The following is a 19,868-nucleotide window of genomic DNA, read 5'->3' on the forward strand; positions in this document are numbered from 1 at the left end:
AAAGTGAGGTCAAAACTAGTTCTGGTACTTGCTCAGATGTGTACAGTAAGTCCTTACTATAAGTTGTGCTTGCGTTCCTGAAAATCACTACATTAAGTGAAACAATTTTATATGAATCATGGTTTCCCGTAAGAATCAATGTTAAAGCCAGAGTTAGGTTCCTTCAGACATTTCTCGTCTGGAAAAAAACAAAGTACAAGTTGAAATACTGTACCATACATGTGTAGCACTGTGCATTCCTAGCTGAAATAACTTGCAAAATAAAATAATATAATTTTAAAAATTCCTGTATAAATTCAAATTAGAGAACACTTGCCTGTCTCTCTTCATTCTTAGGCAGTCCCTCAGGTTCGGGCAAGACTTGCTTCCACTCCAGCTCGATGGGTTGGCGAGATGGTTGACCTCTTTGGGGATGCTTTGAGGACATTCCTAAAGTGTTTCAGTGAGGTGGCTTTGAGTGATTTAGCAGCAGTCAGCAACCACCACTTACTTGGTGTTTCTCATTCATGTTTAAAAGTGATTTAAAAGTCTCACCGACATCAAAACTCCAAAATCCAATTTAAATCTTTCAACTTATTATTTGAAAAAAAAACCACAGCATAACTCCAAAAGTTAAATCTAATTTAAATCTTCCACCTTTTTGTTTATAAAAAAAAATACTTTAAAAGTGGTTAAACTTTCACCCACAGTAAAAGTTCAAAATTTAAATCAAATTTAAATCTTCCAACTTTTTGTTCGGGAAAAAAAACAACTTTAAACGTGATTTAAAAGTCTCACTTACAGCAAAACTCTGACTTTGGATGTCTCTGTTTTTAAAAAATTAATCAATGTTGCCTCGAATACAGTACAGCACCACACTACTAACAATGGTGCCGACCTGACATGTGAAACGCGATGATACGAGAAAACCTATACCGGAGATTGGGATTTATATCAGAGAATTGGGACTTAAAGCAAACACCACTTTATACTGAGTCGACTTAAATCGGGGCAACTCAAAATGAGGACTTACTGTAATTGATTGCCCCAGTTTGTTTAAGGAAAAAACCTATTGTTCAAAACAAAGAGCTCATGTTTGACTTGATGACGATTGTCATGTTACCCTGGCACAAGGAAATAGCAACTGTTATCATGACAACAGTAGTTCCCTGTGACACACATCACAACATCAATATCTAACTGATGTGACAAATGCTCCCTACATAGGTCTGATATTAACCTGAATCACAAAGGGCTAGTGTAGCTGTGACCTTGACATTCATTGGGACTGCCTGAATTCTGGCATCAGTGGTCACAAGGCCATTACTCATGAGGCATCTCTACTGCTCTGTCAATCCTCCACCTCTAGATGACTTATAGAATTATACAATTGCACAGTACAGAAGAGGCCATTCAGCCCATGGTGTCACTGCCAGCTCTTTGAAAGAGTAATCCAACCGGTCCCACAATCTTGTTATTTGCATGTAGTTCTGCAAATGATTGCTTTTCAAGCATAAGCCCATTTCCCTTATGAAAATTAGTGTTGAATCTGTTTCCACCATCCTTTTAGGCAGTGGATTGTAAATCATAACAATTCGGTGCGTAAAAGAACTTTTGTCATCTCCCACCAGTTCTTTTGCCAATAATCTTAAATCTGTACACTTTGACTATCAACTCTCCTGCCAGTTGAAACAGTTTCTCCCTGTCCACCATATAAAAACCTTTCATGATTTTGACTACCACTGTTAAACCTCACCTTAACCTCCACTGCTCAAGGAGAACAAACCCAGCTTCTCTAGTGTTCTCAGGTACCTGAAGTCCCTCATCCCCGATGCCTTTTTAGTTCATCTCCTCTGCACCCTCTCCAAGACCTTGAGTGTTATTCAGGTGAAGGAATGTTACTCTGGAATTATTCATTATGTACTGAGGCTGAGACTGGGAAGCTAATCACTAGTCCTGTTGTTTTGAGTGCATACAGTAGTACATTTAGATAAACTGTCAGAAATTGTTGCAACATTGTGATGGTAATATGCTTATGCTATTTGCAGATAATTAGCGATAACAGGCTAATTCTGTGATTCAATTTTCTACTAATCAACTGTTTATTACCCTAAAAATATCATGTGCTTACTTGAGAAGACATGCTTCTACATTAAAGTGAAAACAAAAAAATTATTGTCAAAGTATGGGATGGATATTTCTGAACCAATTTTGGACGGTTGTCAGGCGGAATACACCGGCCAGGAGAGCACTGAAATAGCCAGAGCTTTGGAACAATCATTAAAACCATCATCATAGAACCAATATAGGTCGAAGAGATTCTACAGAATTTATTGAGTCAATTAGTTACAGAGCAGACAAATTACTCCTGGTTTCAAGTCTTAAAATCTTACTGTGGGAAAGTGCTAACCTGTATGGAGTAGGCACGTCTTTCTGGCTCATTTATAATAAGGTAATGACATTGGGAGGCAATTCCCTGCAGTGATTTTTTTGTAATAATAAGGCTTTGCTATTTTAAAGGTGCTGAATTAAACAACAAAGGGCAGGTACTGTGATTATCGTTAGCTGCTATCAGTGAGCAAATATTTTCCATGAATTCTTTGCTTACAATGCAATGAGACCTCAATACATTCAGGAAACAGACTTAATCAGCAAACACAGCAGTGATATTTAGGTTTTTGCGATTTGAAATTGCATAAATAGGCACTGATAATTAAGAACAATATATTTGAAAGAACCAACGGCAGTGATTCTTCACTGGCAAATGTTAGATTATGTAACTGAATAGAATAATAATGTTTTGCAAAACCTGCCTTCAAAACTCTATAATTTCCATTCAAGATGATAGTGACTAACAGCAACAGCCATTGTAAGGGAGAAATTGTTTTGGTCCCTATATGCAGTAGCATTATGAATGCCTTCTAAAAATGAACGTGCCCATGGTATCATCATACAGAGTAGCCATTTCTTCCCTTTATGCTTTTAAAGCAATATGCCTTTACTCCCAGCATTGCTTAAACAGGGGAATAATTACTAGCTGCCAAGCCTTCTCTTGTCCAACATGGAGCGAAACAAAAGACATTAATCACAGGCATAAAATCAGTACCTTTAATGTCACATCACTTGTCCTTGAGTTTTGTCTTCATTTGTACTTTAGGAAACTTGTACTTTACTTAAAGGAAGGTCACAGGACCAACAAAGTGCCTGGGAGATCAGAGTGAGCTTATTCTGCATACAGTGCATTGAGTATTTGAGTCAGTTTAAAGTTCATTTGGACTCATATCAACAGTAGCTGAAGAGGGACATTAAGAAGATATCATTTGAAGGACACTCTGGGGTAACTTTTCAAAAGCGGGCTAACAATGGTGGACCTCTTCAGACCATGTTAGAAAATTTCATGCACTGTCCTCAGAAAATGACCCCTGTAGGGTCTGGCACATGTAGGGTTAACGTGGGACTGAATACAGTACAGCTCAAACAGTGATGTGAGAGAACACATGACCTGCACCTAGGGGTCAGTCTAGCGTTGGAGAGAGCCATGTGCACAAGTAAGCATGGAGACAGCTCCTAGCTTGAATCCATTACTGTATATATGTGCATAGTTCTTGTAGTTAATAAATACATACAGTCAACATACTTAAGGCTATGAAGGCTTCATTAAGACATACCAAATGGCATCCAACACCCTACAACATGGTGGCAGCGAATAGGGAGACTCAAAACCTCACAAAAATGCAGGGATAAACTAAAATCCTGCAAGACTAAAGAAAAATTCGAAAAAGTATTCTGACCTGAAGGAAAGTTTGAGCAGAAGATACGCAAAGGAAAATCACCAGGAGAAAGCTCCAAAAAAAGGCTTGGAAGCTAAAGGCAGAAATTTAAAATTCCTCACTGCAGCATAAGATGCCATTGGATCTCTTGGAAGTCCAGCTTCAATTCCCAGAGAACAAGGTGAGCAGACCTAGCAGGGGTGAACTAAAACATTTAAGTTCCAGGATAAAGCAAGTCCTGAGAAACTTTTAAATAGTTCAGTGATCAGAAATTGCTGTTTAAAAACTCAGTGGGAAAAAAACAGATTCCTGAGTCACCACCTGAACACGTGGCATCTGAGATCACTCCAAAAAGAGGAAAAGAATTAGTTAATTAACATGGACAAATATGATGAAAAAATCAGCTTTAAAGACCAGCAAAGGTCAGGAGATGACACGTTCACAACGCTAAAACATTGCGCTGAAACAGAGAAGCCTGCAGCCACTCGATCCAAACAACCATTGTTTAAAATTTTTTCAAAGCTGAGCGTGAAAGCCTTTGCAACTGCTGGAAAATCCATTACCTTCAAATGAAGGACAACGCCATCTTGAATTTCGGCAACTTCTTAAAGCTGAACCTACACTTAAAATTTTTTTTAACCACGGATTAGAAATCCAATCTTCCAGATCAGTTTGGACTTATCCAAGGCCCATATCAATCACATAATTGAGAACTTGTAGGAAAAGATTCCTTAGATACATGATTGCTTCAGGTCTGGAGAAAAAGACAGAAGCTCAACAAGCTAACACACTGCTTTATTCGGTAGGCCCGATAGCAGATGACATTATTGCTAGACAAGGAATCAATGAATCATTGGCTAAGTTTGAAGAAATACTAAAATCATTCAATGTTTATTTTAATCTAAGAAGTAACAAAATCCTCAAAAAGGTTAAATTTAATAAGTGCACCCAGCAACCAGAATAAACTGTCAACTCATTCATTATTGATCCATACAGAATGGCTGAAGGCTGCGAATACGGATATCTAAAATCTGGGCTTATCAGGGATAGAATAGTTATAGGAGTAGCGGACGACGCACTCTCAGACGTGCTGCAAATGAAGAAAGATTCCACCCTTGAGAAAGCTATCCAGATTGTTAGTCAGCCTGAACTCCCTGTGCCGCACACATTCATTTAAAGAGAAGGAAGTAAACTGTGGTACAAAGGAAACCCCGCAGTCCAATTTGTTACAAAGCATTGAAACAGGGACACTCCAGGCCAAGGGAAGCAATATCCTAACCATCCTGTAGAGTGACCATGCCAGTGCTGTGGAACAAGCGCCCCCACAGGTGAGATCAATTTTCTGCAATTTTAGCCCAATGCTTTCAACATGACAGAATTGGACACTTCGACAGAAGACCCAAAGAGGATTCATGAGGCCGAGACTGCACACCAAGAGACACACAGCCATGCTTCTTGGGTGAGGTCAAAGATCCTGGGTTTTCTTATTTGTTATGGGCAGGAGGGTAGTTTAAGTTAAACAGCCCTGATATCTTCTCTCACCACCCAGCTCTAACAAGGTTTTGTGATTTTTGATTTTTCCATTTATAAGTGGTGGCATATTTTCACCAGCCCTTCAGTTTTGGAATGATCCAATCCTCTATTAATAACTCCACAGCAAACTAGAGATAGGGTAAAATCAGAGGGTTAGTTTATTTTACACACTCAAAATACAGAAAGAGTGTTCACAATGTCTGCCCCTCTTTGCATTCAAACAATGAAAGAGGGATAAAGGAAAGAAAGAGGAACAGGGCAAGACCACAGAAAAGATAAGAATTATTGTTTCACATGAGCCCAGAGTACAGAATGAAAATTCCAATGGTGTATTCCGTCAGAGGTTAGCAAGCTGAAGCTGATGAGGGGTAATCCACTTTCCCAGTAGCGCTGACTTCCACGATGGGAGAAGCACAGTAAAGGTGAATCAGTTTTGCAGTGGGTACTGGCACAGAAGTTCAGAAGCTCCAGTAGAAACAATGTAGAGGGGAGCCAGGTAATTTAAACCTGGACCAAGCTCTGATTCTGCTGCTGTTCTGTTGATGGAAGATGGCAGACTGCCTGGATTCAGCTCCACAAGGCAATGTTACAGGTTCTAGCAGCTTGGGGCGGGGGGTGGGGGAGGGGTTCATGTGACATAACTCCCACTTCATCCTCTCAGTTTGGACAAAGGATATATATTCCTGGTCTGGATTCTTGAGCTGGTCAATCTTTTGTTCATTAATAAGTTTCAGAGCTTTCAGGGTCCCTTTGTCCTTGTAGACATATCATCTCTGTTAGCCAGAGCTCTGCCTTAGAAATGTAAAGGGTCTTTGTGCATTTCCTTGGAATTTGATTTTCGGAGCCACAGAGGCATTTCCGCCTCTTCAGAGATAACGAGGTCCTTGCTGTTTTCTGGAGACTAGAATTTCCATTTACATTAGTCATAGCTAGTCAGGCTTCAGTCAATATAAAGCCTTTGTCCATTTAAAGAAAAAATCATTTTATAAAGTGGCCAGGATGATATAGACATATATATTTATTTTCCTCCATGTCTTCTGGGCATGACATTTTGGAATGCAGGCATTTTGATTAATGGCCATCTCACAAACTTTAAATTGGACACAGGAGCCAGCATTACAGTCCTGTTGGACAGAGAACCATGGTTGGTGGCCTATCGGCTAATGCCACCTACAACACACCTATACGGAGCAAGAGACATGAAACTCCCAGTGAAATGCACCCTGCAGGCAACACTGAGGTACAAGGATGAAAGAATCCAAGAGACCCTGTTCGTGGTCCACAAACAGGACTGTTCACTACTAAGCCGCAAAGCCTCTGTCGCACTTAACCTTCTACAAAAAATTGATGAGATCAACCAACAAGGGCCTGATTACAAGTATAAAAGTGAGTGCCAGAAGCTCTTTACAGGATTGGGGTGACTGAAAAATGCATACAAGATCATACTGAGGGAGGATGCTAAACCTGTGTGCTTATTCACACCACGAAGGATTCCGACCCATCAAGAAGCATGTGCAGAGGCAGCTGGACGAGATGACAAACATGGGGGTCATTTCCCCCCATCACACAACCAACCACATTGTTTTCCAGAATGCTTCCAATCCCAAAGCCCAACGCGTCCATCCATATTTGTGTCAACCTGGCACAGCTTAATAAAGCCATAGCTGGGGAAGTTAATCCCTTGTCCTCAGTGGATGAAAGCCTGACTAAACTCTTGAAGTGCATCATATTTCCAAAGCTAGACATCAACAGCGGCTTTTGGCAACTCCCTCTTGATGAAGAGTCCAAGGTGACGGGGAGATGGCGGGAGAATGGGGTTGAGAAACTTATTAGCCATGATTGAATGGCGGAGCAGACTTGATGGGCCAAATGGCCTAATTTCTGCTCCTATGTCTTATGTTCTTATAATAAGATCATGGCTGATCTGATTGTAACCGCAACTCCACATTCCCACCTACCCCCGATAACCTTTCACCCTCTTATTAATAAAGAATCTATTTAGCCATGCCTAAAAACATTCAAATACTCTGCTTCCACCACCTTCCAGGGGAGGGACCTGCGGGAGGAGAGGCTCAGGCACAAGGGGCACAGGGCCAGCAGGAAGTCCAAGGCAGAAGGAGCCGCAGAAGACGCCACTATCCCACTGCCAGGATTTACAGGTGGCGATGCAGCTACCTCAGTATGTCTGAGGTGCAATGCCAAAGGAGGCTCCACCTCTCAAGCGAGGCCATGACCTCCCCTTGTCAGATGATCGGCCTGAGATCAGCGCCGACTGTGTGGGTGGATACCCCATGCCAGTGGCTCTGAAGGTCACAGCGGCCCTCAACCTCCATGCCTTCGGCTCTTTCCAGGGCTCAGTGAAGGATCTGTGTGGAGTCTCCCAATTAGCTGTCCACAGTTATGTGAAGCTGGTGGCAGAAGCTCTGTTCAGGCGGGTACTAACCTTTACTCTTTACCGTACAGATGAGGCCAGCCAGGTTGAGTGAGTCAGAGGCTTTGCAGCGATTGCTGGGTTCCCCCGCACGCAGAGTGTCATCGACTGCACACATGTGGCCATCAAGGCGCCATCAGGTCAGCCAGGAGCCTTCGTCAACAGAATGGGATTCCACTCGATGAACGTGCAGACAGTGTGTGACCATAGGATGCAGATTCTGCAATGTCTGTGCAAGGTACCCTGGTAGTTCCCATGACGCTTACATCCTGAGACACTCCCAGGTTCTGAGGCTCTTCAGTGCTGCAGCCCTGCCGGATGGATGGCTGCTGGGTGACAAGGGCTATCTGTCGAAAAGGTGGCTTATGATGCCTCTCCACCACCCAAGAATAGCGGCAGAGCAGCGTTAAAGTAGGAGTCATGCCTCCACAAGGGCGGTGATAGAGAGGACCATAGGTCTTCACAAGATGCGCTTCCGATGCCTGGACCATTCAGGGGGAGCACTACAATACCCCACAGAGCGGGTGTCACTGATAGGAGTTGCGCTCTCCACAATCCGGTACTGGCAAGGGGGGACCCACTTGAGGAGGAGGATCTTGACACAGTTCCACAGGCCACAGAGGATGCATCCAGTAGTGAGTCAGAAAAGGAGCACAGTGAGGTGGACACTGAAGGCATGGAGGCAAACTTCAGTAACCTCCAGGGAGGCAGGGGCACCAGGGACGCCTTGTTCCAATGCTCCTTCAGCTAGGCTACCAAAGATCTGCTTCCACCTCATGCCAGGGCTGCCGCCTCCATCCCGGATATCTGAAATGACCCTTTCACTTGCACCCAAAGTCCACTCAATGCCTGTGCAATAAAATATCCAGCCACTCACGTCCAGCATTACATACTGGCGTACCCTGCACCAGAAAGGAAAAGGGTGAAGCATACTCAGGCCATCAGAACCAAAGCAAATTTAATGTTATTGTCACATTGAAAGCATAATGACATTACCATTACTGGTGTTGATGTCCACATCAGCAGACATAAAAACCAAACATAAATGAGCAAAAGTCACCCGTGAACTGTCGCTCAAGTGCTCATGGTGCCTTTAACATACATTTCTGAGTGCTGCATCTTGGTGACACCCCGCCCCCTCGCTGGCACTGGCATTGGAGACAGCCTGCTCACTCTGCTGTCTTGTTGGCCTTGATGACCTTGGCGGTCGTCCTCTGGCCAGTGAAGCCTGTGCTGGCCCCGCCTGGGGGAGAGCAGCCAATGCCATGGCTGGCATCTCCCCAGTCATCGCAGCCTCATCAGCTACGATGGTCAATGGCAGAGGGGCGGAGGAGCTACTGCCGTCATCCAGAGCACCCTGAGAGGAGCCCGCAGAGATGACAAGCAGCTCGTGCGCCAATGTGAGGTCGCCCTCGACCTCCCTGCTCGCTATTGATGGATGGGCACCTCTCTTAATGGAGGAGGCAGTGTGCTCAGCCATGAGGGTCAAAGCAGTGCTCATGGTCTGCAATAGAGACCATGATATGCAGACCCTCATGTTTTTCTGCCAGATCCTCCCACACAGCCTGCTGGACATCCAGCACCTGCTGCCTAATGGACAGCCCCAGAAGCTCATCATTTGCCTTCAACTCAGCATCATCCTGGTCTCCAGCAGTCCTCTGACTGCCAGTGCCCTGAGCACCCTCTGCCTCTGCCTGCAGCTCAAACGAGAATGAAGTGCCCTCACCAATGTGCACCGACATTCTCGCCGCCGATCTAATGCCCACCGAGGTGCTGGTATCTGCGCTGGTGCCTGCTTCAGAGAGTGGGTTTGGCGCAGGTGCAACAGAAGCCTGGTGGTCCTCCGGCGTCAGGGGCGGCCCTTCGGGGTCCAGAGAGCGACTGCGTGCTGGCGAATCTAAAGGTAGAACAAGGACACGTCATTAGCTAAAGTAATCACACTGTCACTGTGCATGCCAGGCACCCTGGGGAGACAATGGAGATCCGCATCATGGTGCCATCATCTTTCAATGATCAGTGAGGACTCCAGGTTTGAGGCGCCCATCAATTAAGAAACCATACTAGAATGGTTGCACAATCCGGAACTCTCACCTCTGTGCACTGCACTCTGAGCAGCAGCAGGTTGGCCGGGCCTCAACCTGTACGTGCCCTCTGCTTAGTTATGGCTCGCCTTCTCCTGAAAGGACAGAGAAGCATTGATTAGTCCACTCTCTACCTGTAGCGCCATTGCAGCCTGGCCAACCCCAGCTAAGGAAAACCTCACAGGGCACATCTGAGTTGTGGCCCTCGAGCCGCAAGGCACTCAGTCCAAGCAGCCAGGGCTCACCCACTTGGCCAACTCTGGTGTCAACAACAGTTGGCACTCAGACTCTAGCACCCCTGAGCTCCACAGAGGGACGGCCACACCTTAACACTTCTGCACACTGACCCATGCCAATACGGTACTCACCCTTCCTGAGTGCAGCAGGTCATTGAAGCGCTTCCGGCACTGCACCCATGTGCGCCGCACCACGTCATGGCTGCTAACCAGTGCTGCCGCCTCCTCCCATGCCCTCTTTGTGAGGTGCGGTTTCCTGCTCCTCCCATCTCTGGGGACGAGGGTATCCCACCTGGCGGTCACCTCCTCCAAAAGGACCGCGAGACACTCATCTGTAAAGCGGGGGTCAGGTGCCATCTTGACCTGTCCTCCTGCCTGTCATTTCCAGCTGCCCTCGACTCCATTACTTGAGTTTTCTAACACAGAACAGATGTTCTTCTGTGGCAGCCTTCCAGGGTCTGTCTGTCTGTGCTGTTTTTAAACCAGCCAATGGGTCGCCATTGGACCCGGTGGCTGACAGGCCCCCACTCAGCCCTTCCCGACCATTGGGGAGCCGCACTTCACGCTGAGCGGGCCTTAATTGCCCCGCCAGCATGAAATCACGGTCAGGGACCACTCGCTGGCCAGCTGACCATGCCCACCCACCGAACTTAAAATTCTACCCCCTGAGTAATTTTCCCCATCATTTTACTGGAAACACTGAACAAAGTTGAATTAACTGAGAGCAGCTAACTCAGTGTGAACTGAAGGTTGCACATGAGATTTTTGTCTGTATGGCTTGACCACTCAATGACGAACCCAGCTGAGCCAACAGAGAAGAAGCTCCCATTTCTTGCATGTTATTGTATAAATATTGGTGTAACACTGTATCCATATTTAAATGCAACAAGTTCCCTAACTGGTTCCTCTGAGTGGGAAATGCTTGAATTGTGACAATTGGGTGTTACCTATGAAAACAGTTCATTGAAGCCCTACAGCAGTAGCAACAACTCTCACACACACCCTCACATCTCCATCAGGGTCATCTCCTCTCGAGCTCATGTCCTCATCCTGTCCATGGCTCCGCTCACCACACAAACATTCCACATAGTGCCATGTGTCCAGCTCAGACGCTCTCCATCTGTTTCCAAGCAAGAGAAGCCTGCTCATGACAGGAGGGAGAGGTCCCAGGCCAGGGGTGGAGTGGCCCACATTAGGCCCCTCTCTCACTTTGAGGAGTGTGTCATCGCGCTGACTGGTGAGGGTGTGGATCGTGCCTGCGGCGACAGTGAGTTCGGTGGCGAACATCCTCGTGAGGATCCTGCACCACATCATCCCTCTCTCAACGCAACTATGGGCCCCCTCTCTCCTGCTTTTGACTCTGCTGCCAAGCACTAATTATCTCTAATTTATTTCACAGGGAGCTCTGCCCCCAAGCAACCGACACCCTCAGCCAGCCAGTCCCTCAGCTCCATCCACGTCCTCACCTCCAGCCAAGAGGACACCTCCTCCATTGAGGGGCTAGATTAAGCAGCTTGGAAGACCCGTCACAGCGCTTACTCAGACCCTCCACCAGCGCAGAGACACACACCTCGGTGGGATCTAGATCTAGAGCAGGCTCCAGTTCACAATCTGGTGGTCACCGCACGGACATCTGTCTGTAGCAGGAGGAGGCAGGTCCGGCCGAGCTCCCCAGTACTCGGACGACTGCTGGAGATGAGGCGCCTGTGAGGTCCAAGTCAGATGATGAACCTCTGGATTTGGCCTTCCAACTCTTCCTGGAGAATCAGCAGAAGGCGGGGGAACATCACGCAGAGCTGTTGGAAGCCCTCAGCAGAGTGGCACATGAATCAGAAGAGTGCGTCCACCTGCTCTCTGATGAAGTGGTGCCCACATGTGCACTTATGGAGGTCTCCATGGGGATGATGGCAGATGCAATGGAGACCCTGGTCCAGCAGAATGTGGAGATGTGTGCAGACCTGCACTCCATCACGGGAGCCATGGTGAGTTTCTGCAGTGGCAATGTGAGAGGGAAAGGGGGCACCTCAACATTCCCCCAGGTGCTCCTTCCCCTCGAAGAGTCAGGCTGGGCCCCTCGGGCACCCAAGGGGAGCAAGAGCGGCAGCTGAACAACCCTCGGTCATTCACTCAGGAACCTCAGATGCTGTCCTCTACCTCCGCATCCCCTTTGCCTGTGACTCCCTCAACCTCGTCCTCTGTCACTGCAGAGGGAGCAGCTGGCCAATGAGTGATTCTGGAGGGAGAAGTGTGTGTGTGTGGCAGGGCCTTTCGGAACCTCGCGCAAACACACTCCCATGCACGTATCATGCTCACCTCAAAATCCTGAGCATTTTCAATGCTGCCCACTGGGGTTCGCTTTCAGTTGTCTTTCTGAGCTGACCTGCATCTCCACCCACCCACTGATCACACTCCCATGCAGCATCTTATCTTGCCCACCGCGACTCTCATTTCACTTTCGATTTAGGTCATGATTCAGCTTTTCTTGCCCCACCTTTTTGCCCCCCCACAAATCACCCATTTCCTTTCCCCCATCATTTCTGGCTTTCTTGCCATATTGCCCGCTCATGCCACCGAGTACGCCCGACGCCAGCGGGCATGGAAAATTCCACCCATTCGAGCAGGTGACCAAATTTCGATCCAAAGGGTAGATTTAAATAAATGACTTAGAGGAGGAGAGGGAGAGAGGTACAGAGACAAAGCTATTTAGGGAGGAAACTCCAAAGATTAAGGCCTTGGCAGCTAAGGAGTGGCTGCCAATGGTGCAGCGAAGAAAATTGAAGAGGCGCAAGAGACCAAAGTTAGAGGAAGGCAGATTTCTCGAGTGTGGTGGGGTGGAGAAGATGCGAGGGCATAGAGGGATTTGAACTCAAGGTTGAGAATTTTAAAATCCAGGCATTTCTAGGTTTTTACTAACTGAAAATAACAACAGAAGTTACAAGTACCACATTCTTCGTTTACCCACCCCATGTACAGGCAAAATAGTTTCTATTCGGGATATTAAGCGCAATTAATTAATGGGCTACACATTTGAGAGAGCTGGTCCACAGTTTGCCATATTAAAACAATTTCAGTCCATCCATTTAATAGCACTGACTTAATTTTATAATTGTTTTAAAATTCTTAATAATTTCTTTAAATGCCATCATGCACAAAGTAGAATTGTTATTCTTGTAATGACTTGTAATGCATTGTTTATATTTCTTTTAACACCAAAATGTTATTAAAATGTCTTTCTGTAAAAAAGGCAGCTAATCAAGGAAAATGCTATTTGTGTAGGCTGTAATGTTAAATAGATAATGAGTTTTTTGTATGATGTGCTTTCATGAAGGTAGCATAGAGAAACTATGCCAAAATGCTTGGGGCTGGATTTTACTGAATGCCATGCCCCCCACAGACCCTCTCTGACTAAAAAGTTGGTAGGAAGCCCGCCACTGAAAGAGCCATTTTATACTCAGCTGGGGAGGAAATCCCACCTTAGAGCACTGCTGGCCAATCCAATTGACTGGCAGCTCTGTAGTCTACACCCTGTCCCGAGGGACTCCCGCAGCGACGTCCTGGTGCTGAGATGATTGGACTCCAACAACCACAGCCATCTTCCCTTATGCTAAGTATGACTCCAGCAATGGAGAGCCTTCCCCAATTCCCATTAACTTTTTCTTTATTCATTCATGGGATGTGGGTATCACTGGCTAGGCCAGCATTTATTGCCCATCCCTAATTGCCCTTGATCAGGTGGTGGTGAGCTGCCTTCTTGAATCCGCTGTGCTGTTAAGAAGGGAGTTCCAGGATTTCAACACAGCGACAGTGAAGGAACGGCGATATAGTTCCAAGTCAGGATGGTGAGAGGCTTGGAGGTGTTGAATCCTGGTCACTAGTTCGGTTGGACTAATGGATCCATGTTGCAGGTTTGTTTCGAGATGGCCGAGTTGGTACCATAGACAGAGTAGATCAGCAGACAGTTCTTATGTAGAACACATTCTATTTATTTACAACAGAACTCAGCAGCTACACTTACAACTCAAAACCTGTCTCTGCATTAACAACTCTAACTCCAGACTACTCACTACGGATTACTGGCTGCTAAGGATGCCTGCACTACTCTGCTACTGGATACTAAGATCACGTGATCTTCCATTATAACGCTCTTCTTAAAGCTATATTACACATCAGGTTATCACATCCCTCCCCCTTTACTCAGAAATACATTTCGCAGTTACAATTACAATTTTTCTCAAAATATCAAATTATTTACACAGATGAGTAATTTACAAATTCAGTCTTTCTGGGAGTTTCCTTATGCATGTTGAACATCTCACCTTTACAGCTTCAGATGCTTTGTCAGGGACCTGCTTTTCTGGTGTTGTCCGACCATCAGGCTCTTCAGTGGGCACCTGCAAATCTCTTTCCTCAACTCTTGCAGGCGCAGCTGAACCTTCAGATACATCTGTACTCAACTGAATTCTTTCAACAGGAGATGTTGACACAGTCGTGAACGCTGGAGGAATCCTTTCCTCATACTTTGTTTCTCTCCTCCTTATATGATCTATATGTCTCCATATGACTTGGCCTTCCACTTTCACATGGTAAGAAAGAGGTCCAGTCACTGCACTTATTTTGCCTGATAACCACTTGGGTCCTTCTCCAAAATTTTTCACATATACCATCTCTCCTACAGTAAACTTTCTGTCACGATTATGCCAGTCAAGTCCAGTTTTCTGACTCCCCTGACTCCTTTCCACCTTCCCCCCTAAATTTGGCCAATTTATGCTCAATCTCGTTCTGAGACAGCGTTTCATCAACAATTCTGCAGGTGTGACACCTGTTGTCGTATGAGGGATGGTCCGAAAATAGAAAAGAAACCATGCTAGCTTGATCACTATGGACTCTCCAGGTAATTTCTTCATGCCAGTTTTGAATGTTTGAACCGCTCTCTCGGCCAGTCCGTTCGAGGAAGGGTGGTACGGTGAAGTTTTTACATGAGTGATACCGTTGAGGCTGATAAACCGTTGAAACTCAGCACTCATAAATGCCATGCCATTATCTGATGTAACCACTTCTGGTAGTCCGCTGATGGTGAAACTTTGATGTAGCTTGTCAATTGTAGCAGAAGATGTTGGTAATTTCACCTCATCTATGTCCATCCATTTTGAGTGAGCATCAACAATATAAGAAACATTGTTCCCATAAAAGGTCCCACGTAGTCAATATGTAATCGTTCCCATGGCCTTCTTGGCCACTCCCATGGGTGTACTGGAGCTGTTGGAGGTAACTTTTGCTCTTGCTAACGCTGCATACGACTTGTCACTAAGCTCTCTATTTCTCTATCCATTCCAGGCCACCTTAGGTAGCTGCGTGCTATGGTCTTCATTCGGGAAATACCTGGATGTGCACTGTGTAGTTCAGTTAACAAAGGCTTTTGTCCTTTTGAAGGAACAATCACTTGAGCTCCCCACAATAAGATACCATCCTGGCTGGTAATCTATATCTTCTGTGAAAATACAGTTTCATTTTGTCAGATTCTTGTTCTTGTGACCAACCGTGAAGAACTTGTTTTTGTATTTTGGATAAGGCTGGGTCTCGACTTGTCCAATCCCTCATCTGTCTAGCACATACTGGTGATGAATCTAAGAAGTTCAATAATAAAACGAGTTCTTGAGGAACTGGAACATCCTCATCGTTTTCTTTCAAAGGCAAACGACTAAGTGCATCAGCGTTTGCAATCTGATTTCCAGGCCTGTGGATGAAAGTATACTCATACACTACCAGGATCAATGCCCAGTTCTGTATTCTTGCTGAGGTGGTTCCACCTGCCAGCTTAGTGTACAGGTCTTCAATTTTTGTTTTCGGGTGTCTGTCCAACTTAGCTACTTTATTAACAGTCAATTTGTAGTCTCCACAAATTTGAATGCTTTGGTCGAGTTTAAGTGCAGGGGCTATTGGTGCTGCCCATTCTGAGAACTGCACAGGTTATATAACTCCCAATTTCTCTAATCTGTCCAATTCGGCGTCTACCTTTTCCCACGTTGCATAAGGTACTGGTCTTGCCTTTATAAATCGGAGGGTAGGGTGTGGACCCACATTAATTTTTGCAACAGTCCCTTTTGATCCAGTCCCTGGACCTTCCTGAGTCCACCTTGGAAAACTAAGGCTTAAAATAAATCCTTGGATGCTGGAAAAGTCCCAGAGGACTGGAGAATGGCCAATGAAACACCCTTATTCAAAAAGGGAGGGAAACGAAAAACAGGTATCAAAAGGCCAGTTAGGTTAACATCTGTCATTGGGAACATGTTGGAGTCTATTATAAAGGATGTAATAGTAGAGCATTTAGAAATACATAATCTAATCAAGCAGAGTCAGCATGGCTTCATGAAGGGGAAATCATGCCTAACAAATTTATTAGAATTCTTTGAGGTGGCAACAAACAGGATAGATAAAGGGGAACCAGTAGGTGTAATATATTTGGATTTCCAAAAGACGTTCGATAAGGTACCACACATAATGGTACTCAATAAGATAAGAGCCCATGGTGTTGGGGATTGTATATTAGCATAGATAGATGATTGGCTAACTAATAGAAGACAGAGAGTTGAGATAAGGGTGGCATCTTCAGTATGGTGACCTGTAACTGGACCAAGGCTGTAATGAGGTCAGGAGCAGAGTGGCCCTGGTAGAACCCAAACTAAGATTATTGCTAAGCAGCTGCCACTTGATAACACTATTGATGACACCTTCCATCACTTTACTGATGATTGAGAGTAGACTGATGGGGGAGGGGGGGTGGGGGGTGCGGGGGGGAGGGGTGGGGGTGTAATTGGCTGGCTTGGATTTGTCCTGCTTTTTGTGTACAGAACATACCTGGGTAATTTTCCCAGGTGGATGTCAGTGTTGTAGCTATACTGGAACAGCTTGGCTAGGGGCATGGGAGTTCTACAGCACAAGTCTTCAGTACTATTGCCAGAATATTGTCAGGGCCAATAGTCTTGTCAGTATCCAGTCCCTTCAGCCATTTCTTGATATCACATGGAGTGAATAGAATTGGCTGAAGACTGGCATCTGTGATGCTGGGGACCTCCAGGGGAGGCCAAGATTAATCTTCCACTCGGCATGTCTGGCTGAAGATTATTGCAAATGCTTCAGCCTTATCTTTTGCACTGATGTGCTGGGCTCTCCATCATTGAGGAAGGGGATAATTGTAGAGCCTCCTCCTCCAGTGAGTCGTTTAATTGTCCACCACCATTCATGACTGGATGTGGCAGGACTGCAGAGTTTAAACCTGATCCATTAGTTGTGAAATTACTTAGCTCTGTCTATCGCTTGCTGCTTATGTTGTTTGGCACATAAATTGTCCTGTGTTGTAGCTTCACCAGGTTGACACCTCATTTCTAGGTTTGCTTGGTGCTACTCTTGGCATGCCCCCCTGCACTCTTCAATGAACCAGGGTTAATCCCCTCGCTTGGTGGTAATGGCAGAGTGGAAGGCCCTGAGGTTACAGATTGTTGTTGATACAATTCTGCTGCTTCCGATGGCCCACAGCACCTCATGGCTGCCCAGTTTCTAGATCTGTTTGAAATCTACCCCATTTAGCATGATGGTGGTGCCACACAACATGATGGAGGGTATCCTCAATATGAAGATGGGACTTCTCCACAAAAACTGTGCGGTGGTCACTATTATTGACAATTTCATGGACAGATGCACCTGCAGCAGGCATATTGGTGAGGATGAGGTCAAGTATGTTTTGGTTCCCTCACCACCTGCCACAGACCCCAGTCTAGCAGCTATGTCATTTAGGACTCAACCAGCTCAGTCTGTAGCCGTGTTACCGAGCCACGCTTGGTGATGGACATTGAAGTCTCCCACCCAGAGTACATTCTGCACCCTTGCCACCCTCAGTGCTTCCTCCAAGTGGTGTTCAACATGGAGGAGTACTGATTCATCAGCTGAGGGGGTGCGGTATGTGGTAATCAGCAGGAGGTTTCCTTACCCAGGTTTGAGACTCCATGGAGCCGGATCAATGTTGAGGACTCCCAGGGCAACTCCATCCTGTCTGTATACCTGTATACCACTGTTCCGCCACCTCTGCTAGCTCTGTCCTGCAGTACATACCCAGGGTGGTGTCTGGGGCATTATCTGTAAGGTGTGATTCCATGAGTATGACTGTGTCAGGCTGTTGCTTGACTAGTCTGTGAGATAGCTCTCCCAATTTTGGCACTAGCCCCCAGATGTTTGTAAGAAGGACTTTGCAAGGTTGACAGGGTAGGGTTTGCCTGTGTCAGTTCTGGTGCCTAGTCGATGCCGGGTGGTCCAGCCAGTTTAATTCCTTTTAGACTTTGTAGCTGTTGGGTCATTTCGGAGGGCAGCTACAAGTCAGCCACATTGCTGTGGGTCTGTAGATTTCCTTCCCTAAAAGACATTAATGAACCAGATGGGTTTTTACGACAATCGACAGTGGTTTCATGGTAATCATTAGACCAGATTTTTATTGAATTCAAATTCCACCATCTGCCTCAGCGGGATTCGAACCCAGGTCCCCAGAGCATTACCCTGGGTCTCTGGATTACTAGTCCAGTGACAATATCAGACCAATGTCTCCCCTCTGTCTTAAATTTTACTAGGGCTCATCGATGCTCATTGATGTCAAAGAGCAGTCACTCTCACCTCATCTCTAGAATTCAACTCTTTTATCCATGTTTGAACCAAAGCCGTAATGAGGTCCAGAGCCCAAATGGTCCTGATGGAATCCAAACTAAGCATCAGTGAGCAGGTTATTGGTGAATAAGTGCCGCTTGATAGCATAGTCAACAATCCATTCTGCTGACAATTGAGAGTCGACTGATGTGGTGATAATTGATCAAGTTGGATTTGTCCTGCTTTTGTGGACTGGACATACCTGGGGAATTTTCCACTTTTTTGGATAGATGCCATTGTTGTGCCTATACTGGAATGGCTTGGCTAGAGGTGTGGCTATTTCTAGAGCACAAGTCATCAGTACTACAGCCAGGATGTTTTCAGGGCCCATAGCTTTTACCATCTCTGGTGGGCTCAGCCATTTCCTGATATCATGTGGAGTGAATTGAATTTGTTAAAGGCTGGCATCTGTGACGGTGGGGTCCTCAGAGGGAGACAGATTGAATATTCACTCGGCACATCTGGCTAGAGGTGGTTGTAAATGTATCAAACATGTCTTTTGCATTCAAGCTGGTCTCCACCAATATTAAGGATGGGAGTATTCATGGAACCTCCTCCTACTTTCGGTTGTTTAATAGTCCACCAGCATTCAAGGCTGGATGTGGCAGGACTGCAAACCTTTGATCTGTTCTGTTGATTGAGGAGTTGTTTATCTCAAATGGTTTGTGCGAGCGTGTTGTGTACAAATAAGCTACTGCATTTTCCGACAATACAATTGTGTTTACAACTTCAAAAAGTACTTCATTTTCTGTGAAGCACTTTGGGACATCCTGAGAGTACATATAATATATATAGGTCCCAGACCCCTTATCCAGCATCCCAAAATCGGGAAGGGCCCAAAAATTGGTTACATTTGAAGCTGGTGAATTTAAATAAAAGCCTTTTGTTCTTTATTTTTCATGCTTTATTTTATGTATTATCAGTACATGCTAGGCCTGGGACCCAAAACCTGTAAAATCCCCAAATCCGGCACATGTCCAGTAAGGAGCTTCCCGGATACAGCTTGTTATGACATGGCAGATGATGTGTGCCGAGTGGACCAAATCCACAAGGGAAACTTGGCCATGCCATCACAACGGTTTTGCAATTTGTATTTATTATTGGAGGATGCGTGCTCTGAATCAGAAGTATTGAGTCCACTAAGGCTTTT

Source organism: Cetorhinus maximus, chromosome 3, assembly GCF_964194155.1.
Source record: "Cetorhinus maximus chromosome 3, sCetMax3.hap1.1, whole genome shotgun sequence".
NCBI lineage: Eukaryota > Metazoa > Chordata > Chondrichthyes > Lamniformes > Cetorhinidae > Cetorhinus > Cetorhinus maximus.